The sequence below is a fragment of the Protopterus annectens genome, chromosome 16.part0 (genome assembly GCF_019279795.1).
Source record: "Protopterus annectens isolate FY-2018-M chromosome 16.part0, PAN1.0, whole genome shotgun sequence".
In the NCBI taxonomy this organism is placed as follows: Eukaryota; Metazoa; Chordata; order Ceratodontiformes; family Protopteridae; genus Protopterus; species Protopterus annectens.
Genome location: NC_056750.1, coordinates 639,944,429 through 639,970,818, shown reverse-complemented (window position 1 = coordinate 639,970,818; position 26,390 = coordinate 639,944,429). Strand labels below are relative to the sequence as shown.

The window sequence follows — 26,390 nt, the reverse complement described above, 5'->3', positions numbered from 1 at the left end:
GTGGTTGTCTTTAGAGTCAGTGGCTATTTTGTTTTCTTAACTAGCTTTGGATGATTTTATGAGGGATCTCAACTTTTAACTGAGGCTGACCAAGGAGTTTCTCCAATCATGGGATTTTACTCTTTTTTGCAACAGTTTATTTCTTCTGTTGTAGAGTTTGTTTATGGCAGGGGACCACCAGATTGGCTTCCATTTTTTTTTTTTGGAGAATAGCATCTTGGTTCTGTTAGGGATTGCATGATCCATGCACTCATGTAAGTGCTTATAAAGTGCATTTGTGTAGGATTCAGCAGTCCTATCTCTATTGTCCGTCAGCATGGGTGTCGTGAAGTTTGCCACTTCTGTTTTAAGAAGCGTGAAGTTGGCTTTGGAGAATTTTTTTTACTGTGGTTTCCCTAATGGGGGGTAGTGGAGGGATGTGGATGTCTAGGATGATTAGCTTGTGGTCGGATCTGACCAACGAGGAATTGACCTCTGGTGTGGAGCACCAGTTGCCCATGTTGGCAATAACCAGGTCTAGGATATTGCTGCCCCTGGGGGGGGGGGGGGGGGTGGATAAGTTGATCCGTGGCACTGGAATTTATGAATTCCAGAAAACGTTGAGCACAAGAATTGGTACAGGAGTAGTTTTCCCAGTTAATGGTAGGGTAGTTGAAATCGCCCATTATTAGGGTGCTAGGTTGTACCCTAATATTTTCCAGTGTATTAAGAAATGAGGAGTGGGAATCCTGGGGCATGGTTGGGGATCTGTAGCAAGCTACAATTTGGATTGCGGTCTTGCCCAGAGTTAGTTGCACTTGGATAATCTCGGATGCATTATGTTGAGCAACTAGCCTGGAGGTGTGGATATCCTTAATGAATATGGACACACCTCTGCCTTTAGTGTTTCAGCCCAGGTTAGGTGGCCGAAAGGTGTGGTATGAATTATAGCCTGGTAATGCAGGGGTACTCTCTGGAGCCTTGAACCAGGTCTCTGTCACTGCACAGATGTCGATGTTCTCCATTTTAAGGAGTGCCTCGAGTGAGTGCATTTTGAGGTTTAGACTTATAGCATTGAGTAGCAATACCCTCAGATTCTTCTTACCTGTAGCTGTTAGGGTGGTAAATTTGTCATTTGAACTTTGCCTAAAAAAGGCACTATAGGGGTGGCTAGAGCCTTAGCCAGTATCCGGAATCCCACGGGCGACAGGTGCAGGCCATCTCTGGCACAGCAACGTGGTTTGTCGATCATGTCATCCCAAACAGAGAGACACTGGATGCCCTTAGAATGACACCAGAAGCTTAGCCAATTGAAGGCAATCATTTTGCCCTTGTACTATGGTATCATTCTGGGTGATGGCAGGATGCTACTCAAGGCTAGGGTCATACCTGCCTGGGCTACAAGATCGGACAGCTCCTCCATGTCCCTTTTCATGTAGTCCAAGGAGGTACGTCTCAGGTCATTCACACCAACATGGACAATGACAGAGTCATATTTGTACTTATTGTGGAGTGACCTGAGTGCATGCGTTATGTGGCGGATCTTGGCACCCGACAGGCAGGTGACAGTAACTTTCTCCTTGCTTAGCATGATGCACGTATAAAAACTATTACACAGACTTAAAATTCCTATTCTGTAAAGGTGCGGGTGGCGACCTTTAGCATATGTATTTATTGCCCTACTGTCTCAGAATATTGCTGGTTGCTTTATCTCCAGAAAAATGTTTAAAGAAAGCTTGGGGGGGGGGGGGTTGCAGGGGGGCTTGCCCCCCCTTGCAAAAGCAATTACTGCACATTATACCAAAGAAAGGTTGGGGGGGGCACAGGTTATGTGTCCGGAGTGGAAAACGGGAACTTGTAGGTACTGCGTACATACTGCCCTTCTGATCCGCTTCTTACCCTAAATAATGTGGTTAAGACTAAGCACAAAGTGACAAAGCAAGTCAGACACCCAGGACACGCCGTGGTTTCAACGGTGCACTTAGAAATGTAGAAAAAAAGGATACCTTTATTTAATCTCTGTTTTACATATTGTATAGTAAAAGCTGTGGTAACTGTAATTAAAGATAACATAAAAAAGCATGAAGCCTGTGTTTCAAATATTCACCATAGCACTGTATAATCTGCATGGCTTGTCACTCAGCCATATCAATAATTTAGGCCCCGCCCATTCCTGCGCGAAAATCGCGGTGGGGTAATGTTCTATTACAAAGCCCACCAGTGGATATAGAGTGGTCTCGGAGTTGGTATATATAAGTCGGGGGGTGCACGGGGTGTCCCCCCTGCAAATAAGTGCGAAACAGTTTTATAAATATTTTTGCAACATCTTTTAATTACTGTAAACAAGTACGGTAAACAAACACAACGTAAAACAGTCTTGTAAATGTTATTGCAGGGGGGACACCCCCCGTCTTATATATACCAACTCCGAGACCCTTGCATGAACATTGGCTACATGACTATTCTCATTACGCGGTATGCCCCATATCTTTTCATTACTGCAACCAAGGACGGTAAACAAACACAACGTAAAACAGTGTTATAAACCGATGTGGATTCCTTAGTCCTACAAAGCGCTCTAAAGTCGCGGCACTAAATACTTTACTGTTAAAACTGTGTTACTGTTACGTGGAAATAAAACATTTCACATTTGAAGTGGCTGTCGCGGGCATGTTGACAACTACAGCTGTCAGTCAACACTGCCAATCATGACAGTCACGCCCAAAGCTGCGCAGTACCGCCCGCGAGGTACTAATCTGTAAGATAACCGTGTTCGAAAAATAGTGAAAGTTAAAAGAATAACGGAGTCAGCAACATCCAAAGGCATTTCTAAATTTATATTCTTTGACAGCAATCAATAACTATTTCATTTTTCATACATTAGTTCTAGGCCAACATTGAGGGCTATTTTAAGCCTAGTCAATTAGCCATATCAACATTTACAAAACATATTCAGATACTATCTATTTGTTAGAGAAATACGTGAATTCGGAATCCGGTGTAGATGGATATATACCCGTTTCTGGGACTGTAATAAAAAGGAGCACGTACCACCTAGACTATCCACCTAAAAACATCTTAAAAGATAAATCTTCCTTCCACACAAATAACCTAAGAACCCTATTCTCAGCCGTGCAGCAGTACATTAAAAAGCAGCACTTTTCTTGGGAACTCTGATAAAACGGGGCAACGTAACTCATATGGATTAGTCCAGTAAGCACTTCGAGAAAAAAAAAAAAAGTTTCAATAAATCAAAAGCATCTACAATCAATAAAATTTCGGCCTTTAAGAATAATGAAAGTACACTTGACAAGGTCCCCAATTACACCACCGCCCACCATAAACTCAGAAAAGAAACTTAAAACATCGACCAATTTTATAAAGAAACACAAGTGACAAAAATACTTCTATCAAGACTAAACAGCCTTCTAAATATTGTTTATCGGTGATGTTTTAACCCCCACCCCACACACATCAACAAACTCAAAAGGGTTGTGGTCAAACCTATAAGAAATAAGACGAGGCCTCCACTATTAATATTTGGAGCGACGGCTACACAAAACTAGATGAGTGATAATACCGATATTATTGCATAAAAAGTCAACCACACATTTTTCTGCTCGTTACTACAAATCTCTCAAAATAAGTGGAACAACAAATATGCACCCATTTTAGTAAGCCAAAAACAGTAACCTACTCACCTTTCAAAACACCTTTACACAGTTTTTAGTGCTCACAAAATTCAAAAACAGTACTGAATTGCACGGAAAAATATAACGCTAGTCTAAACGTTCAAAACAAGTTGTGATGCTTTTCTCAAGATGATGCCTAACAATACTAAAAAACAAAATAATTACATTTAAACTCGCTAACAACAAAAGCCACCAGATTGTTACAAAATGGCTGCGCTAATTCTAGCTACGACAACAAACGTCGTTCAACATCATATTTACGACACTGGTCGTCAACGTAGCCACTATGGCAGGGTAAATTCAGTTGACAAAAGTCATTTGCAGATGGAAGTTCTCATTTGGAAGGCTTATTTACTTTTTCTGGTTATGTGCGTTGGGTGATTCCCAATCACTGAATGTATCTTTGTTTGTGACAATAGAGCTATGCTTTATTATCTAACCTAATTTTCGCAAACAAATGTTGACTTGGCAAATGCCAACAAACATCTTGATAATTCCTTTATTAATAGCAAAGGGAGGCGTGTTTGCGAGTCTCGTGATAATTTAACAAATACAGTATCGAAGATTAGTGGACGTGTGCTTATTTAGTTAGTTATTTAACACATAATTCTCAACCTTCCATTTCCAAAATGAGGAACGCATGTTAACAGGTTACTAATAACGTCAACTAGGAAGGTCATAGGTTGGTTAAAATATGCCGGTTTTACTTATAAAAATATATTTGATGACTTAATGTGAGTAGTTTCTATTCACCACAGGTATCAGTCAAGAAATTCCTAACTGAATATATGGCAGACTTTTTCAGTGTGGAACTTCCAGAAACATGAACTTTTTAAGACTTCAAATGAGGTACGTACCTCATAATGAGATACACTTGAGAGGCATGAGTTTGTTTACCGGGGATGTCTGACTGGGCCAGTGCCCCCTTTTCAGCGGAGGCCTGGGGAGAAAAGCTCCATTACAAAAACATATCACAAGCAAAATATGAGCATGATAAAAATAATAAATAACTAAGTACAGGTAGTAAAGACTCCCCCACTCATCAGCTGACTTTACTCCAAGGACCACCCCCTATTTTCCCTTATAACTCCTTCATTAACACTCTCACCACCCATCTCCTAGTCTCTCTGCTCACTAGTTGTAACAAGGTAGCCCACTCCCCCCCCCCCCCCCACACCATGGCAGGACACTCTTATACTAACCTCCCTCCTATTATGCTTCTACTTATCTCAACCTATCTGCTAACAAGTTATGACACCTTAAACCCTGCAGACGCCTACCTTCCCAACAGCCAAACCTCCCTATACTCCAATGTCACCCTCAATTGTACTCATCCCTCTTTTTACCCAACTTCTAGCAACAATCTCTACTGCTTCCACCTCACCCTCTCTTACCCAAAATTATCCTCATCTAGAGATAATTTCATTCTAATAATTAAACTCCAAAGAATACTTGACCATTTAAAAAGATCCATAACTAGAGACGGTGACATCCACCCTAACCCTGGCCCCTCCAGTGACCTAAGCCTAGACTCCGGTAGCACTACTAGAAGCCCATTAGGCTCACTCCATATGCTTCACCTCAATGTACGAAGCATCAACAACAAAGTTCATAACCTTCACGCTCTCCTAGAAATTCACTCCCCTGACATCATGTGTCTTTCTGAAACATGGCTCAAACCTATCACCAAGGATGAGGAAATCATCCCACCTGGGTATAACATCCTCAGGGCAGATAGAGTTACAAGAAAGGGTGGAGGAATAGCAGTCTTATTCAAAAACTCCTTGAACATTACCAGACATCCCCTTCAACCTCCAATTCTCCGTAACCAAGAATTGATTGCCCTAAAATTAACCCTAAATAACCAAAAAAGTATTAATCTCATAGTCACCTACTTACCCCCAGGGAGCAACACTGAAACCCTTGAACAAACCCTCAACTGGCTTTCCACCTTCTACCCACAAGAAACTATAATTTTAGGAGACGTTAACATTGACTGGTCTCTATACTCCTCTCATTCCAACCCTCTCCCTATTAACTTACATGGTTTTTCCCAACTTATTCTTTCTCCCACTAGAATTGGCTATCCCCTACAAAAAGATAGTACCATAGACTGGATACTTACAAACAAAGACCCTTCCAACTATTCCGTGGGGACCCTCCCCAATGACCTTAGTGACCACCTCATTACCTTTATAACAAAACATAAATGCCCAAATACTTACCCCCCCCTAACCAGACTTGTTAGGAACAGCAAGAATTTCATCCCGGATCTATTTCTTGCTGACCTTAAAGCATGCAACTGGTCTATCCTAAAAACCCTTCCCCTAGAAGAAAGTGTATCCCATTTTAATGACACTTTCCTCAAAATACTGGACTCCCATGCCCCAAAACGACTCATTAGAACTAGGGATCGTATCGCACCTTGGCTATCTAATGACACAAAAAATAAAATTAAACTCAGAAACCTGGCATGGAACAAATGGAGAACCACTAAAACCCCTCTAGACCGTAACAAATTCCTTCAGCTTAGAAATTCAACTAAAGCAGCTGTTACATCCGATAAAAAGCAATATTTCTATCACCTCCAAGATAAGCATCAACATAACCCTAAAAAATTTTGGGCTGGCTTCAACCAACTCCTCCATCCAGGTAAATCTTCCACCCCCACACCTGCAACACTTATGGATAAAGATCCAAGTGAGATAGCAAACTCTTTCAATTCTTTTTTTACTGAGACTATCCAGTCCCTCGCCAGTCAGCTTACCTCCCCCCCCTCGGCCGCAACCACCCCAAGGTTCCTAATCAACCTGCCTTCAGCTTAGCACCCACCTCTACCTCCTATATCCGTACCCTTCTAAAAAAACTTAAACCAACCACCCTAGCGGCTGACCAACTTCCGGCTAAATACTTGCAAATAGCTGCTGATGCCATTGCTTACCCTGTATCTATCCTTATTAACCGTGCAATCTCTGAAGCCTCGATCCCCTCTATCTGGAAAACCTCCTTTATTATTCCTCTCCACAAAGGAGGTCCCTCCACTGATCCATCTAATTATCGACCCATTGCAATCCTGTCTCCTCTATCCAAAATTATGGAACGCTGCATTCACAAGCAACTTATCACCCACCTTACCCAAAACAAACTCCTATCTAATTCCCAACACGGCTTTCGTCCACATCACAGCACCACCACTGCTCTTCTCTCCTTTGTTGACTCAATTAACTGCAACTAGAACAACAAATTAATTTCCTCTGCGCTCTTTCTTGACCTTTCAAAAGCCTTTGATATGGTTAACCATAAACAACTTCTCCTCACACTTGAAACCTTCAACCTTAGCAAATCCACCATTAGTTGGTTCAACGCATACCTCTCTGGTAGAAAACAAGCAGTACAGTGGCATAATAGGATCTCAGACCTTCTTCCCACTAATATCGGTGTCCCTCAAGGATCTATCCTTGGTCCCCTTCTTTCTCTCTCTTTATTAATGAATTACACTCAGTCCTTCCCAATACCACCTGCATCCAATATGCAGACGACTCTACCCTTATTTGTTCTGACGCTCTCTCACCAACCTTCAAGCTACTACCCAAATCTGCTTCTCATTAGTAGAAAATGGTTCTCAAACCTAAAACTCCTACTCAATCCAACCAAAACCAAATTACTTTTATTCTTCCCTTCTCCAGCAATACCTCACAGTCTACAATTTCCCAGCACCCAAACTCCTATCTTTGTTGTCTCTGCTAACAATGGCACCAAAATCTATCCAGTCTCCCACACCAAACTACTTGGGGTGACAATAGACCACAAACTTAGATTTGACATGCACGTGAACCTGACCACTAAAACACTGAACAAGAAACTTGGATCCATGTACAGGATAAAGAAATTCCTAACCCCTCACACCAAGCTAACCATTGCCAGAACTCACCTCCTCTCCACCCTCCTATATGCCTCCCTATATTCTCCTTCCTTCACAAAAAAGAGCTTAATAAACTATCCACTGCCTATCACCACATAGCTAGATTTATCACCGGTATGCCCTACCGAACCCACCATTGCCTAAACCTTAGAACACTAGGATGGTTAGAATTGCCTAATCTTCTGAAATTTAACCAGCTTACCGAGGCATTCAAAATCATTAAACACCCTGACAAAACTCCCTCTCTCAACAACATTCTCACCTCCTATTCAAATCTATCATCCCTTAGGTCATCCAAAATTAGTCAAGTATTGACCATCAAACCAAACAATTCAGGAGGGGATGCTCTCTATGCCAATTCCATTGGCAAGATATGGAATGCCCTTCCAAGCAACCTTAGACAATTGACCACTCTGGACCAATTTAAAATTCACCTTCGAGCGTTTCTAAAAACCCAATGGTTATGCCCATGCCCTAACCCTGATTAATATCCCTTCCCCACGACCCCTTATGGCCTAGACTAGCCACCATGTAACCCAACTCAAACGGGTCACCTTATAACCTTTACATTCTATCTTACCAACTCCTTTCATCCTACGATTCCATCTTTTTTACTTACTTATTGTTCTAACCCATAATTAGAAGCGTACCAACTTACTGTACTAAATGTCTAATTTCTGTTGTATTGCTTGGAATATTTTGCTCTTGTATCACTATTTTTTGGTACTTTTCTAATATTCTCAGAAATTAACCTGTAGGACACACCACGAGAACACGGAATATTTCCAACGTTTCTTTTATTCAACAGAACAGAATAGCAGGAATGAGCGCTTTTGCATGCATCTAGCACGCTTCTTCAGATACAAATTACTATATCAAAACTCAACTATTATATATCCCCATCTAAATTGAACATCCTGTTGCTTAATTAAGCAATCAATGATTAATCAGTTTAACAATTAGGATAACAGGAGAATTCATCTCAGTTAGTAAAAACGTGGTAAATAAATACATAAGTATTCAAAAACTGTTCCAACTGATTCAAAACTTCATAAACATTAAAATATCATTAAAACGTTCCTTATATGCAATATTAATATTGGTGATAAATATCTGATGATAATATAAATATTAAAAACTGAGCATATTTTTAATAATTCTCTCTTAAAAATTCTATCTGTGCTGATAGTTTAAAAACATTTATATGTAAACTTACACACACACTTATAGTTAGATCTGTCTGAGTTTCCGAAGTCTGTGTTATAATTTTCAGAAAGACTAAGTTAACTTCATATCTAACTCTTTTTTTAAAAATTCATTTCTAAAGATTCATCTCATAGAAATCAACAACATTCCATGCGTCGTATATGGACATTTGTAAATAGTGTTCCCAAACAATGTGCAAAGGGTGTCGTCATCATGAATAAACATCATAAACCTTGGGTCTCTTAATAGACATTCGATCTAAATACATCAGCCCATATGTTAATCATTTCATAAAATATGTTTATATTCATACGACTTATTTACATGACAGTAAGTGTCCTAATAGTATAACATTTATTAAAATCATACTGTGTATGTATAAAGATTGCCTCGAGAGGCTAGTGAGCTACTATACTAATAAAATCATTTGATGCAAAAATGCCTTATCTGAATGTAAATACTAGTAATTCATTAGCTAATCTACTGACCATTGTGAGCATAGAAGTGCCACATATTTTGTTCGAAAGGAAGCATAGATCCATGCAAATAATCATAACTAGAGAACACATCATCTTGTTTCTGTCTCCTTAGAGAATAAATAGCAGATAAGCAGAAACAAAAACAAAACCTAAACTGAACTTATTGTTCTCAATGTGTTCGCCCCCTAGTGTTTGGATGAGTAACAGCTGTTTACAGCTGAATGCGGTACTGAATGTGTCGCCAACTGTATATGATGTTTGAGAAGTGTGAGTGTATATCTAACTACTCCCACTGGTATTATCTCATCATGTCTGTCTAGTTGTTCTGAGATATCCACAGAGTGAAACTCATCATGAAGTGTCCCGATCTAAATGGACCTAACTCAGTGTATCTACTTATGGATAAATAAATATTATTATATTATTACAATTAGATGGCTGTGTCAGTTACTAACTGACTGAGGCAGGTACTCCAAGTTGTTATTTTGTGTTGCATTCCTTTGCCCAGTGATATTTAAATATTTAAATATCTGATCAATTTAGCTAGAGTCAGATATTATTTCTCTTTACTGTCTAACCTTTAAATTAGGGTAACATATAAATGCATCGGTGACTATCTAACTGTTGATGAAATTCACATAAAATATTGGTCATCCCAGTCACTATAAAAAGCTCAACTGTATATATGAAATAAAACCATCTTTCCAATATCTCTTTATTATTGACTCATTGTATATGTGTATGTGTCATTCTTATTACTCTCTTTATTATTTTGGGGAGCTCAAAAGGTAATTAGCTATCCAGATGTTTCTATATATCTCTGAGCATTAAGCAATAAATGTTTTAAAAGGGAGAACAAAAGGCTATATATAAAAATATTAGAATGTGTCTCTGATGTTCATTCTTTCTCATTTTATAAATGGTTTGACGCTAACGTAGCTGTTAATGCCTGGTTCTCTGTGAGCTCCCGCTTTTAATATCCATTCCATTTCCAGTCTAGCCAGGGTGTTGCTATTGTCTCCCTTCCTGGGGCTGCTGGATACCACTTGTAATATTCTAAATTTAATGTTTATGAAGTTTTGAATCAGTTGGAACAGTTTTTGAATACTTATGTATTTATTTACCACGTTTTTACTAACTGAGATGAATTCTCCTGTTATCCTAATTGTTAAACTGATTAATCATTGATTGCTTAATTAAGCAACAGGATGTTCAATTTAGATGGGGATATATAATAGTTGAGTTTTGATAAAGTAATTTGTATCTGAAGAAGCGTGCTAGATGCATGCGAAAGCGCTCATTCCTGCTATTCTGTTCTGTTGAATAAAAGAAACGTTGGAAATATTCCGTGTTCTCGTGGTGTGTCCTACAGGTTAATTTCTGAGAATTCTTGTCGTCTGGTTTTGCCATAGGACACTTTGGGAGCAAGAGGCAATTTTGTGTTTTTTTGGTACTTTTCTAATATCATAAGTGTATTTAACGTATTATACTAAATGTTCTATTTCCATTGTAATGTTTGTAATATGTGCTCTTGTACCTCTCTTCCTTGGAGCTTTTCTCCCCGGGCCTCCACTGAAAACGGATATGTATCCAGCTGGACTATCCCGGTCAACAAATGTAAAATAAATAAAATAAAGACGCGCAGTAGCAAATCCCACCCAACTCCCAGCAGCAGTTTGACGAGAACACATATGAATAAACATTTCCGGTGTTTGTTGTCTAAATGAATATTTATTGTGATCAGCAAGCACATACTGCGGACGTGTGTAGTCCTTGACAATTCAAAGAAAGCACTGAAAAGTTAAATTACTGCACTTCCGGACCCTTAGTGAATCGGTACAGAACTGTAGCTGTGCTTTCCTGGTGTAGAAGTTCATAGATAGCCATGCAGGTACTGGTCCAACCAGTGTATTCATTCCGACGCAGTCGGATTATCTCTGCCTAATTGCCTGAATGAAATGTGCAGTATGTGTAAAAATTATAAGAAAACATACAAATAAAAACAAAAATAGCCAACACCGTGCTGTCTTAAATGAATATTCAGCAGATTAAACAGAATGGTCGGCCTGGAGACGTGGTGAGGGCGGGATTTGCGCATCCTGCGAGGTACAGAATGCCCGCAGGGTGTATATACTGGTCACAGATTTTTGCAGAATGTCCAGATTTATGCCTCATGTTTTTTGGTCAGTTTTTCATAAAAATGTGTTTTTCTGGCAAATTACTGGCAAATCATGAAAGAGTGAAGTTAGAAAATAATGACAGACATTTGAGTTTCAGACTCGTGTCTTTCAGAAAATTCATGCTAATGCAAAACTTGTTATTCTATCAACTTTGTAAAATCAAATATCAAAATTTAAGAGCAATATTTAAAAACTGTCCCTCTTTTGGGGTCTTTGTTGCACTTTTCTTTATGGCTTTGTCCAGATTTCTTGCTCTAAGAAGTTGAGAGGAATGCTGAAGGCATTGTTGCAACTTGCATATCTACAAACAAACAGTATAAGTGCCTGTTCCAATGACCTAAACCTAGATTGCGAGAAAAAGGACATGTTTAAGGGACAAGTTATGTGTCTCAAAGTTCACCCCCTCTCTGGGGCTGTCTTCTCTTCAAAGTGAGGCAAATTCAAATGCAACTTGTACCAATGGATGGCAAATTCCAAATTTACCACTGGTTTGGCACAAATGTCTCTAATTGACGGGCAACTGTGAGCACCTGACGTGTATAAGGCTATATCACAGCTCTTAAATTTCTTTGGGTTTTAACACTTAAGATTAAAATGGCTCTTAGGTCGTTAACCTAACAATCCATAAACTTATGAGCCTATAGAATATTCCAACATTACCAAGAAAAACTATAAATCAAACAACATAGTTAAGTTTGAGGGCAAAAATTGTAGCACTATGACAAAATCAAAGCAGTTTGGCAGTATGTTCCTTCCAGAAGCACAGCAAAGCTACTTGTCTTCCCTAGTCTTTCCAGGAGCAGAGAGCAGCTTTTGGTCTTCTCAATATATTTCCTAAAGAAGCAATTTAGAACAGTCAGGTTTCCCACTGCATTATTTCTGAAAGTACCACACAGCTGTCAATTTGCCCAGTTTATTCCTTCAAGCATCAGTGCAACAATAAGGTGTTTCAGTGTACCTATACAGGAACCTCGAGTTCTAGTGTATTTCTCAACAATAACACTCTGCAGCCACCAATCCCATATTAGGAGACTGGCATAGTTTCTTATAAAACTTTTGTTTTAATGGTAACATCATAGGTTCATAGGTAGATGCTAGGCTATCGGCCCAAGGGCCTAAGTAAGCCTAGCCAACAAGGTTCCCTGGCTTACGCCACCCAAGAAAGTTAAATTCCTGTGCCCCTGTCGAGCAGAGCCACAGAAGTGATCCCCAGGGTATATTTCCTATTTCCCATCCACTCATCAAGATTTTTCTTGAAGAATGCTAATGAGGAACTTTGCTTGACATGGATGGGTAGCTTGTTCCAGAGTGTAGGAAGTCTCTGGGACAGGAATCTATCCCTCCAACATGTCCTGTTTATTGTGGTGACATGGTTTAGGTCCCTAGAGCATGTAGCTCGGAGGGATTGGGATTTCTTTAGGTGTAACATGTCCAACAGCTCTGGGTTTAACATAGCTTTATATGTTGGGCAGAGATCTCCTCGGAGTAGGCGATAAAGCTGGAGTTTTTGAAACGGTCAGTGTAGGGCATCTGTTTGAGGTCAGTAATCCTCTTTGAGAGATACTTCTGTGGCCTTTCCAGCTGCTGCAGATGTCTTGTGAGGTACATTCCAAAAGGGGCATTGTACTCTATAATGGGTCTAATGAATGCCGAGTAGAGGGGAACAATGACCTCTTTTTTCCTTTTTTATGGTAACAGTAGTGTTAGTGTTTATGGTTAGTTGTGGCACTGTGTTTTTTTGGCTTCACATTTTGCCTTGCCTCACTTAGATTTGCTGATGTTTTTGGGAATCTGTTATAGAGGCAGACCAGTTAAAGAGTGTATATACATTTTTAAAATAACTTAAGCTTATATGAAGATTCCACTTTATCACTAACTATATGGAATCTATTATTACAGTGCTTTCTAGTGCAGAAATAAGGAAGTGCTCCTCTTTCTGTCTCTTCCCCATCATTTATAAAAGTCCAAGATTAATAGGTACGATTTTAGGATTAGTATTTTAGATTTAGTGTAATGTTAATATCCCTGAACTGTTCAGATTTTTGCAGAATGTCATTTTTTTTGCCGCATATTTTTGCCCTATCCTCAGTACATTTTCTGATTTTTTTGTAAGTTAAGGAAGATTAGTTAGTAAATAATATCAAGATGTTAGTGAAACTTGGCTCAAGTTGATGGTCGCAATTGAAGTGACACCCCGACCCAATATGCAAAAGTGGGAAAATAAGTTGTGGATACATGTATAGATTAAATATTCATATGTATTGTTCAGAAAATGAATGTTTATGATGTAAACTATGTTCTATCAACTTTTTAAGTGAATTAAAAAAATCGTCAGATATGAGCACTTATCTTAACAGCGGCTTTTGCCAAGTATGTGCTTTTTTTTCCTCATACTGGTCTGAAAGCATTTTGTGTCTCAAAGAAGTGTTAGAATGTTGAAGGAGTGTACACATTCTTTATTATCTTCAGTGTTTTCTACTTTTAAGTAGCCATTGAAAAGCCAAATAAAAATGGTAATTAAACCTGACTGACTAAAAGAAAGCAGGGTATATGTGAAAACACATGTAAAGTCAATGCATTGACATGAGGTTAGGGGCTACGATGTAACATTTTAAAGACAAACATTGTATTGCGGGATACCTGGAAATAGACTAAAACAATTAAGATGCCGGACCCCATGTGGGCAGACTCTGGAATTACATTAAAAAATATAAAAAAGTATGTAGAGTCCAAAAGTAGTTTTAAAATGTAGAAAACACCAATACTTGATGAAATAAACATGTTTTTTTTTTTTTCAGTCTGTGGTCATGGTTCTCCTTTAAGGTAGTTTTAGAATTAAGCTATACAATGGAGAGAAAAATAAAAAAAACACATAAAAGGAAAGCATAGTAATAAATGCCAGAATAGCTTTACGTTAGTCATGTCTCTTATACATACAGCATAATGTTTCATTCATCTGTCACTCAAACAGGATACACCCACACATGTGGGGGGGGTGTTGCAAGTAAGCTAGGATGAGCAAGACATTTCTTGAATTAATTTTATTCTGTCTGTCTAAATTGTTAGTAATACTCACATCAAGGTATTCTGTACTGTTTTAGTAAATGCCTTATGACCATATCATTGAAATTGGTGTCTTTTGCCCAAAGAACATGGGTCATATCTAGTGTTGCCACCCAGGGATGTAGACAGTTTTTTTCAATTTGTATTCTAAGGTTGGTACTGCCACTACCACCCCCGCAATGCATCCATGCTTCCCTGCCAAAATGTAGTCTGAGATGTCCACTGTCACTCTTAACTGGCATTTAGTAGCAGTGATTCACTGCAATAAGCCTCTGTACCACATCAAGGTAGCCAGTCTCACAGAGGTCCACCCACATCACACAGGCTGGTAACCACTCTGGTTTTGATACCTTAAAAAAGCAGCCTAAATCATTCAGAATAAGCAGCCTACAATTCAGTCCAAAAGAAAGCCATCCAGACTGGGCTGTTGGCTGCTCTGGTTTAGGTGCATTTAATAGCAGCCTAAGCCATTCACAGCAAGCAGCCCACATCCTAGTCAACATGGGTAGACAGTCTGAGCCATTCACTGCAATAAGCCCCTCCACCGCCTCAAGGTAGCCAGTCATCCAGAGGTCCATTCACATCACTACACACCAACCCCACAAAGGTTTCTGGCACACACCAGCCAGAAAAGAGGAAGCCAGAAGACAGTCCCACAGAGGTTCAGTCACACCTCACACAACCACAGTGGACAGTAACTACTGCTGGGAGCTGATGACTGCTCTGGTTTTGATACCTTAAAAAAGGAAGCCTAAACCATTTGCAATAAGCAGCCCACAGCCAGTCCAAAGGGGAGCCATCCAGGCTGGGCTGTTGGCTGTTCTGGTTTTGGTACATTTAAAAAAGCAGCCTAAACCATTCAAAGTGGGCAACCCAAAATCAAATCCAAAGGTAAGCCAGCTAGGCTGAGTTGTTGCCTGCTGTAGTTCTAATGTTATTTGGCAACTGCAACTTAAACCATTCACAGCAAGCAGGCCACAATCCAATCAAAAGGGGAGGCCACCCATCCACAGCATACTGTCAGCACATGACAGTGTACAATGAGCCATGAGTACCCACCTGCCATTATCCTGATGGTCTGCTGCATCACTTTGGAAAGACATTAAACCGATGATCATTACATGGATCAAAGTCTTTCAATGCCTATGTGATATTAACATCAATGCCATCATGTATGTGCATCAAAGCCAACCCACGTAAATGTACATTAGACATAGTGTTTTATAGCCACTGAATGACTGCTCTGCAGAGGAAACACTCAATGGCATGGTGGCCAGAATTGTTAGTGCACTGTTTATGGTTATATAAAATGCTGGGGTCAATTGCTGCTGTAGGATTGAAATTATGGTGATTGTCAGCTTGTCTCATGCAACTGCTCTCCATCTGTCCACCCATCAGTTAAGCTAATTTTTGAAACTGAGCAGACTGGATATGTCAGTCTTGTATGCATTGTACAATTCCACCACTTTCTCAACATCTTCCAAAACATGCAGCATGTTTGGCAACAGATACTGTGCAATGAAACATGGGTGGCATTTTATAAGTTAGTCTTTTATTTCATCTATGCATTTCTGTGAACTGCTGGAAAGCTGATTGATTTGCTGTGAGCTGCATAATTGGAATCTTCCAAACTGATAAGTACACTTTTTGCAACTTAATTTGCACTGTGCTGTATTTATACACTTGCCTATTATTTATAGTGGTGCTGTATTGTTTCTGTCTATTGTTGTCTCCACTGTGTTTCTCCCAAACACCCTGTTCTTGTCCTGGTGTTAATCTTGGTGGCTTTGAAACTGCCTGCCCCTCTTGTAAGTTTGTATTTGGATACTCCTTCTGGGCCTATCTCATTTGCTCACTCAACTGAGTGCAGTGAGATCATATTCTGATTTCAGGCACTCCTACTGTGTACAAAGAAAGCATCTGAGAAGGACAACCCCTGTAGCCTCTTAATCCTGCTGTGTTCCCTCCCTCAAAAAAAAAAAAAAATATATATATATATATATATATATATATATATATATATATATATTCAGCTGCTCTTACTGTAACTGTCTTAGTTGCTGTTCTGCATACTATCTATTCAGTTGTTCTTACTCTACACTTATTACTGCTTGTTAGTAGCCTTCTAATTTAATGCCTTCTGCACTTGTTTTTTAGTCATTTGTTAATTTAATTGCATTTAATTAAACTGTATTTGCCGTAATATTGATACACGTGTGCTAGTCTGCACTGCATTTGAATTGTATTTACTGCTGTTTTAGCTGCTTTTCTGTAAAAAAAAAAATCCTAGCTTGTTTCCTGCCTTTTCCTTGTCTAGTCCAGATACAGACTTGCTGTATCCAGGACTGTTTGTAAGCTCCTGAGCCCCCCAAGCCTTTCTGTGTTGGAGGGAAGCCTTCTAGCTTATCAGTGGGAGTGGTAAGCACTAGATAGCCTATCTACCACAGAACAGAAGGAGAGGTTTCTGGCCCAGAAATTATAGTTTATTGGCCATTTGGGAAGCTCTTCCATCTCTTTCAACCTTCTGATTCAAAAGCCTGTGTTTGTGCTTGTTTCCTGCCTTTCCTGTTACTAGTCTAGTCCAGGTACAGATTTGCTGTATCCAGGACTCTTTGTAAGCTTCTAATCCCCCCCCAAGCCTTTCTGTGTTGGAGGGAAGCCTTCTAGCTTATCAGTGGGAGTGGTAAGCACTAGGTAGCCTATCTACCACAAGAAGAGCGGTTCTGGCCCGGAAATTGTAGTTGGGCAGTTTTTTCCATCTCTCTCAACTTTCTGGTTTTAAAGCCCATATTTGCGCTTGATCCCCACCTTTCCCGTAACTAGTCTAGTCCAGGTACAGATTTGCTGTATCCAGAACTGTCTGTAAGCTTCTTAGCCCCCCAAGCCTTTGTGTTGGAGTGCAGCCTTCTAGCTTATCAGTGGGAGTGGTAAGTACTAGGTAGCCAGTCTACCACAAGAGGAGTGGTTCTTGGCCCAGGAATTGTACTTTATTGATCATTCAGGAAATTGTCCATCTCTTTCAACTTTCTGGTTTAAAAGACCACATCTGCGCTTGTTTCCCATCTTTCCTGTAACTAACATACTGGAAAGCACTAGAAAGCCTTAAACTGATACAAGCCTTCTAGCTTAAAAGAGAGACTTTGGAGTGATTGAGTATCAGTTTTCTGTATTTTCTTGCTGTACTTAACTGTTTTCCACCTAAACGCTGATTTTTCCGGCACTTATTGTGATTTAAAAGCTTGTTTTTTTCACATATTGTACTTATTTGACTGCCTGCTCTTTTAAAAAAAGTTGTTTTTTGTTTGTTTAACTGGTGTAGGCTACACACTAAAGTGCAATAGCTTTTTCGGATCGTTTGTAGTCGTTTAAAGTTGTTTTAAGTATACTTTTTGCCTTATCTTTTCAAAAAAAACAAAAAAGGAAATTTCTTGTTTCCCGCCTTTCTAAGCTAGTATAGTCCAGTTTTCATGCTAGTGCTGAATTCAGGGCTGTGTTACAAGTTTCTGAGTTGCCCATACCTTACTTGGATAGAGGGAAGTTTCTCTGTTCACCTGTGAGAGAGGGGAACTTTGAGCAGCCATCTATTCCTGGAGGAGTGGTTCCAGCCCAGAAGTTAGTAGTTTAAAAAACGCGTTTGCACGGTTTTGTGCGGCGGTTAGGCTTAGCTAGGGCTAAATTATTCCCGGCTCCACTAAGTCTCCTCTTCAGTTTTTCACTTGAAAGTAGTCTAACTCTCAACCTAAGCACTCAAAAAGCATCCTACAGTCCAGCACGTGCTCATACCTAATAGCAAGCACTAATATACCCTGACACTTGACTGCCCAGCAGGGCAAGGTTCTTTATCCACCCCTCACCAACCAAGTGACTAAGCAGCGCACCCTACTATTCAGGCATGACCAAAGGGCAACTTCAGGTGTACTCTCCAGTCCAGCTGGTGAATCTGGGTATCCTGAGGCAATGTTACAACTGCCTCATGTACACAGACAGCCCTCTCCTCCTACCACAAAACACTAACATATGCGAGAGATGCAATTATACAGCCAAACTGGAGGCTAAGGTCTCTCCACCCAAGACTGGAACAGACAGTCATGAGGAGAAAGTTAACACTTGCACCACACCTCCAGTCTCACATAGACTTACTAAACCAGCACTGGCAAAAATACACATAAATATACAAAATCATACTGGGAGGCTCTAAATAAAAACCTGCAAAAGCATCAGAGAGCTCCAAAGCAGACACCCACAAAACCTGCACCTCCTGTCACATACCAGACAACACATAAAACACAAAATCAATGTGCCGCACAATCACAGCCCTTAAAGCAAAATAACATACCTAACACACTAGTAATAGGTGACTCAATAGTCAGGCACACTGATGCCCCACTCACTAGGCTGGACAAGGAGAAGGTTACTGTTAGCTGCTTATCGGGAGTCAGAATCCACCACATAACACAAGCACTCAGGTCACTCCAGAACAAGTACAAATTTGACTCTGTCATTGTTCATGGAGGTGTGAATGGCCTGAGACATACCTCCCTGGACTACATGAAAAGAGACATGGAAGAGCTCTCTGATCATGTAGCCCAGGCGGGTATGACCCTGATCCTGAGTAGCATCCTGCCCTCACCAAGAATGATACCTCAGTATAAAGAAAAAATGATCAATTTCAACAATTGGCTAAGCTTCTGGAGTCATTCAAAGGGGATCCAGTGTCTGTCAGCCTGGGACGACATGCTCGACAAGCCACGTTGCTTCACAAGAGATGGCTTGCACCTGTCACACCTTGGTTTTCGAATATTGGCCAAGGCTCTTGCTGCCCCCATAGTGCCTTTTTTAGGCAAGGCTCAAAATTCAAACCCACTACCGTAAACAGCGCGAGTAAAAAAATGAAGGTTATGCTACTCAACGCCAGGAGTTTAAATCTCAAAATGCATGTGCTCGAAGCACTCCTAAGTATGGAGAACGTCGACATCTTTGCAGTAACTGAAACCTGGTTCAAGGCTCCAGAGAGCACTACTGGGCTACAACTCATACTACACATTTCAGCCACAGAACACGGACCGAAACACAAAAGAGGGGGGTGTATCCATATTCATCAAGGATACCCACACCTCCAGGTTAGTGGCGCAGCATGATACCTCTGAGATCATCCATGTGCAACTAACATCGAGCAAATCTGCAATGCAAATTGTGGCCTGCTAAAGATCACTCTCCATGACCCAGGACCACCACTCCACCTTTCTAGAGACACTGGAAAACATGAAGGTCCTACCGAACACCCTGATATTGGGTGATTTCAGTTACTCTACCATTAAATGGGAAAACTACTTGAGTACAAACTCCCAAGCTCAGCTCTTCCTGGAATTTATCAACTCAAATGCCCTGGATCAGCTAGTAAACTCCACTACCAGAGGCCACAACATATTGGACCTGGTCATCACCAACATGGGCGACAGGTGTTCCATACCGGAGGTCATCCCGTCACTGGTTAGATCAGACCATAAACTAATCACCCTGGATGTCCACACCCCACCACCACCCCCAACCAAGGAAACCACAGTGAAAAACTTTTCTAAAGCAAACTTCACCTTACTTAAGGCAGAGGTGGTAAGTTAAACAGCCCCCCCACGCTAAAGGATAACACTGCCCAAGATGCAGAATCCTTTACAGTTGCACTCTGTGAGCACCTACAAGGATGCATGGATTGTACCATCCCTAGCAAAACCAAGACTCACTCCCCTAAGAGAAGGAAACCAGTCTGGTGGACCCCTGCCATAAACAGGTTATACAACAGAAGGAGGAAACTAGTTCAGAAAAAAAGCAAGTCCCAAGAAGGAAAGACATCCCTGATCAATATCAGTAAGAAACTAAGGTCCCTCATAAAATCATCCAAGGCTAACTTTGAAAGAAAAATAGCCAAGGATTTGAAAGATAACCACAAAGCCTTCTTTAGCTATGTCAAGAATCTAAGTAGCAACTCGCAGATATGATCTGAGCTAGTGCAAAATAGCACAAAATATACTGAACCTACTGATATTGCCAACATCCTGGCAGATAGATTCAGTGCAAACTTCACCTCCCTCTCACCTTCAAAAGGGCCCACAACAATACCAGAATAGTGTAGTGTCGCAGAAATCGCAGAAGCACAGGTGAAAACAGCCCTTTCAAAAGCCAAAAACACAGCATCAATGGGGCCAGATGGTGTCCCAGGCTGCATCTTGCACAAACTACAGAATGAACTAACCCCCCACCTAAACACACTGTTCAACCTCAGCCTCTCCACAGGCTACGTGCCCATAGAATGGCGCACAGCAACGGTTATTCCGCTCCACAAAGGTGGGGCCACAACTGACCCTGGTAACTATCACCCCATAAGCCTGACTAGCCTGGTCTGCAAGGCTATGGAGCACATCATCATGGAACTAATTAACAAAGACATTGGGAACCTCCAAACACTTGGCCCGACCCAGTTCGGCTTTGTTAAGGGCAGATCATGTCTATTAAACCTGGTTGACTTCTTTGAGACAGTCACCAAGGCCATAGACGAGGGAAAGGTGGTTCACACAGCCTACCTTGACAAGGCTTTCGACACCTTTCCCCACTCGGGTATTACAGAAAAACTCACCAGCCCGAACATAAACCCCTACATCATGAGATGGGTTGCCAAATGGCTTACAGACAGAACTCACATGGTAAGAATAGCTTATTTGAATAGTTGATCTCGCCAAAGCATTAAACACCATTCCTCAGATGGTGTCCCAGGCTGCGTCTTGCATGAACTAACCCCCACCTAAACACGCTGTTCATACTCAGCCTGTCCACAGGCTACGTGCCCATAGAATGGCACACAGCAACGGTTATTCCTCTCCACAAAGGAGGGGCCACAACTGACTCTGGTAACTATCCTAAACTAAAGGCCCCATAAGTCTGACTAGCCTGGTCTGCAAGGCTATGGAGCGCATCATCATGGAATGCATTAACAAAGACATTGGGAACCTCCAAACACTTGACTCAACCCAGTTTGGCTTTGTTAAGGGCAGATCATGCCTACTAAACCTGGTTAACTTATTCGAGACAGTCACCAAGGCCATAGACGAGAGAAAGGTGGTTCACACAGCCTACCTTGACCTTGCTAAGGCTTTTGACACCATTCCCCACTTGGGTATTACAGAAAAACTCACCAGCCTGAACATAAACCCCTACGTCATGAGATGGGTTGCCAAATGGCTTACAGACAGAACTCACACGGTAAGAATAGTGGGCTCCAGGTCCGACTCTAAACCAGTCACAAGTGGTGTCTCGCAAGGCTCGGTCCTGGGACCCCAACTGTTTGGCATATACTTCTCAGAAGTACAGGCAAACACAGGAGGACTATGGCTAACCAAGTTCGCCGATGACTGCAAATTGGGAGCCATAACTGACTCTCTGGCTGACACAGACATCCTCCAAAAGGGCCTTACTGAGATGAACACCTAGTGTCAGTCATGGTCTCAAGCTAAATGCCAAAAAATGCATAGTCATCTCATTTGGGAAAAACAAAACACCCACGAATTACCACATAGCCAGCAGCCCCCTTAATACAGAAGAGGTAATAAGAGATCTGGGGACCCAGGTAGATAGTAATCTCTCCTTTGACAATCATATTGCCAAAGTAGTTAGGAAATCGTTCTATGTGGCCCATCTAATTACTAAGAGGTTCACATCTAGAAATAAAGAAGTTATAGTGCGCCTCTACTCGTCACTCATCAGACCCATCATAGAGTAAAATGCCCCATTTGGGATGTACCTCACAAGACACTTCCAACAGCTGCAAAGACCACAAAAGCACCTCACCAAGAGGACTACCGGCCTCAAACATATGTCCTATGCAGCCCGACTGAAAAAACTCTGGCTGTACTTAGTGGCATATCACTTACTCAGAGGTGATCTCTGCCTGACTTACAAAGCCATGTCCAACTCAGAATTGATGGACATGCTCCACCTAAAAAAATCCAAGTCACTGCGAGCCACGTGCTCTAGTGAGCTAAACCTCGCCACAACAATAAATAGAACATGCTGAGGGATAGATTCCTGTCACAGAGACTCCCCATGCTTTGGAACAAAACTCCTAACTACATTAGGCAGAGCCCCTCACTAACACTCTTCAAGAAAAGCCTTGACGAGTGGATGGGTAACAGAAAATACACTCCTGGGATCACTTTATTGGCTCTGCTTGACAGAGGCTCAGTTAATTAATCAATGAGGCGGCGAAAGCCGACACACTCTGTTTAGGCTTATAAATGCCCTCGGGCAGATAGCCTAGTACCTACGTATGAACCTATGACATGATCTAGGAATGGAATGAATGTGTTCCTTTGATAGTACTCCTCGGGGTCAGCAGCACCAATGTTGTTTATTTGAGTTTGCCTTCCACAGATCCTTGGAACACTTTCTTCTACCATGACTCTGGCTGCCAAATTTTTGATTTCTTCATAGAACTCTGAAAAAAGAATTGTCAGCATTTGATCTCATTGGTTGTAGAGTATCAGTGACAACCTTTGCTCCTTCACAAGCCTGAATCAAGTCAATCTCTTCCTGCTGCTGGTACAGACGAAGTGGTTTAATCATATCAAGCACAGACTCCATTGTAAACAGATCTAAATGAAATCAACTCTTGCAATAGAGTACAGATATCTGTCAGCATCTTTATCATACTCAGCAATACACTCTTAAGTGGTGACAAGGATGAAATATTTATTCTTGAAGCTGTGCAGACAATCAGCCCGACTCATCCACCAGGTTTTGCCAGTTGCTGGAAGTGAGGTAGTTCTGTCTTCATCTTCATCCTCACATAGGAACTGTGTGAATTCCTCAAGGTGGGCTAAATAATCATTGTGACATTTAGCATTGCAGTTACTTTCCTACAGGTGTTGAGTGTTTGCCTGTGACAGTATTGACTTTGTGCACTTTACAGTCAGTGTATACAGCTTCTGGAAACAGGGTTCGAATTCATGTCTGCACACGATTAAAATGGCCAGACATGTTGCTTCCTCTGTTATAGCCCTGTCTTCACAATAGCTCCTTGTTCACAAGCTATACTGTGAGTCTTTGTAGAAAGAAGTCAGCTAAGGATTTTCCTGTGGTGTCATGCACTTCCACAAATTTAATGACGTCTTCATGGATGTCTACATTAACGTCACTTCTATGAACCTAACATGGAGCCAGAGTCATTTACTTCTTATTGGAGATGTCAATTGTTCCATCAGCAATTAAACTGAAGAACTTTGCCTCTTTAACTCTACTTAAAATTTTTCTCTGGATCTGTAACATAATAAGATTAATAATTTCATTTGGAATTTGTGCCAAAGTGTATAATGCATTTCATGGACCCACCCTTAAATGGTCGGCAAGTACACAGTCCACTTCTGTGATGCACTCAAGCAATGCTTTAAAGTTTCCTGTACAAGTCAGTTTTCCATGGAGTGACAAATTCTGTCTTCCACAAAGAAGAATTATCTGTGTGATATGTTTCAAGGCTTGAACTGTGTGTTCCTGCAACTTCATATCATTCTGTGCAATGCACTGATAAGTTGTTTGCAGTTGGTCACAGCATACTTCTAGAAATCCCATTGACTTTGCAAGTGCATTTCCATGGTCCTTTGGCTTGCTATGTCGTTCAAGAATATTCCTTGCTTTAGACCAATTGGTCATAGGCATTAAGACCAACATACACTCTCTAGCTGTGTTGAAGACAAAGCATGGACCACAAAAGACCTTATCCAAACTCTGTGAATACTGTGCAAACTGGAATTTGTGCAAAAGTTGTGGACTGAATCTTCAGTTTTGCTGGCTTCCAGAATACCCAATGAAACACTTACGGAATTCAAAATCATTAGGGGGCAGTCACTGCATGGTCATGATGGTCTTTTTGTCACTATCTGTAAGATGATCACATTTCTACAAGCCAGTGTAATAATCTTTTATGGCATCATTCATGATGTTACAAACTGCAGTGTGGGTATTAGAATGTTTGAAAAGTTGCACATATTCTGCTGCAGTACTTGTGTAATCCACTGTCACAGCACTTGACTGAAGATCATCTTGCTGGAAGATATTGCACTTCCTTTTATCAAATCCAGTCTTGGTCTCCACCTTGATCACATCAGTACCGTCATAGGTGTTACTGGATATAGCACAGGCCTCCTCACATTCAGGACTTCCACATAAAGTCACAGTTACTGATTCTTGACTCACAGACTCAGTTGAAAGAAAGCTGTTTGGACCTTGAGGACCTGCAGCTGATTCTCCAGGAACATCCAGTTGTGTACCTCCTGTCGTTGGTACTTTCACTGTATCACAATGACTACAAAGAAAGGGCAAATCTAGTCAGAATGATTGCTGCAGTGTATTAACAGAAGTGTTGCCAGAAGAGCTTGTAATAAGGCAGTATGTGCTGATGCATAATCTCCACAGCTCTGTAGAATGCTTTACCCTATAGCAAATTGTCCTTTGCCCAGCTCTGCTGCTGCCACAGGTACCAATGGTTCCATGACATGCATACAGCACTCAGTTCTGCTGCTGCCACAGGCACTGACGGTTCCATGACATGCCTACAGCACCCAGCTCTGCTGCTGCCACAGGCACTGACAGTTCCATGACATGCCTACAGCACCCAGCTCTGTTGCTGCCACAGGCACTGACGATTCAATGACATGCCTACAACAATGTAGGTACTGTTTCTCATTTGGGGCCCAATGTTAGACCTAAGTTTTCAAATAACATCATTACCTCTATGCAAGGTACTGCCACAAACAAGGCTGGCCATGTGTTTCCTAGGGGGGAAACTGGTAACGACAATAAACTCTGTGATAATATGAAAAAGCTATACTCCTTTCATATACGTGAGAGCTTGGAGAGGCAGAATGTTGATTTTTCACATCACGAGCAGAATGAACATTTTGAATATTTAAGGGACATGGCGTTTTATGTGGAAAAAAAGATTGTTTAAATTTAAAAGTATACAAATAGAAATTGCATATTTAAATGAATGTATTAGATTGAAAGTTGTGCCACAGGGTTTGTGGGTTTACAAATTCCTTTTTGGTTTAAATTACAATGAAGGTATTACAAAAGATTTTGTGGGCATGTTTGACAAGTGGGGTTTGGGATGTTTGCAAAAGATGGTTTATTACAATGAAAAAGCAAGGGATTTTCTTGGTCTGGAGATAGAGGAGTTGAACCGTAAGATTGTAACAGATCTTTTGTTTGATCAACACAAGGGGCTTTATGGGAGAGTCCTTGACAAAGTAGAGAAAATAACTAATGCAAATTTTCAGAAAAAGAAGTGCAAGCTAGACAGAGATATTCAGCAGTACAAAAATAATACTACATATCCTGTTTCTTGTACACTACTCCGGCCCACAGGTCATAAACATCAAGGTGATATGGTACACAGTGAACACAATAGGATGGGAGATTTTGAAATAAATGGGCAGGAGATAGCAGGTAGTTACTATCCTGAGTCACAGCAGGCTCTTAATTCTGTGGCTCTCCCTCAGGATTTTCCCCTACCCAGACGTTCGGAAAGACTAGCAAACAGGAGATTATAGAAAGATAATTATTAACCCAATTACACCAGTTCACCACAGAAATTACCCTACCATTGGGGGAAGAGGAACAACAGGAATTAATTTAGAGCAGAGGGTCAATTTTACATACTTATCAAGGATACAAAATTTACAATTACAGTGACAACGTTATTACTAAAGAATTCTTTACATTATTTTTAAAGGGATACAAATTTGTACCCAGGAGAAGGGTAGATATAGCAAACATTCTTATGGAAATTAAATTATCCCAGAAAATTGAATCTCAGTCTCTACTTCTC

General features: G+C 40.8%; 2 protein-coding genes across 3 annotated transcripts in view; both read right to left on the bottom strand.

The window, feature by feature from the left end:
* LOC122790446 (RNA-binding protein 39-like) overlaps window positions 1-3,910 on the bottom strand; it is a 758,269-nt gene extending 754,359 nt beyond the window's left edge. Inside the window, exon 1 of one of the 2 annotated variants that reach the window (XM_044057983.1) lies at window positions 3,681-3,910. The gene's annotated coding sequence lies outside the window, so the exon portion shown is untranslated. The remainder of the gene's footprint in view (window positions 1-3,680) is intronic. The other variant, XM_044057982.1, reaches the window with a different exon arrangement.
* Window positions 1-26,390, bottom strand: part of REC8 (REC8 meiotic recombination protein) — a 1,573,438-nt gene that overhangs the window by 1,180,547 nt on the left and 366,501 nt on the right. The window lies entirely within an intron of this gene.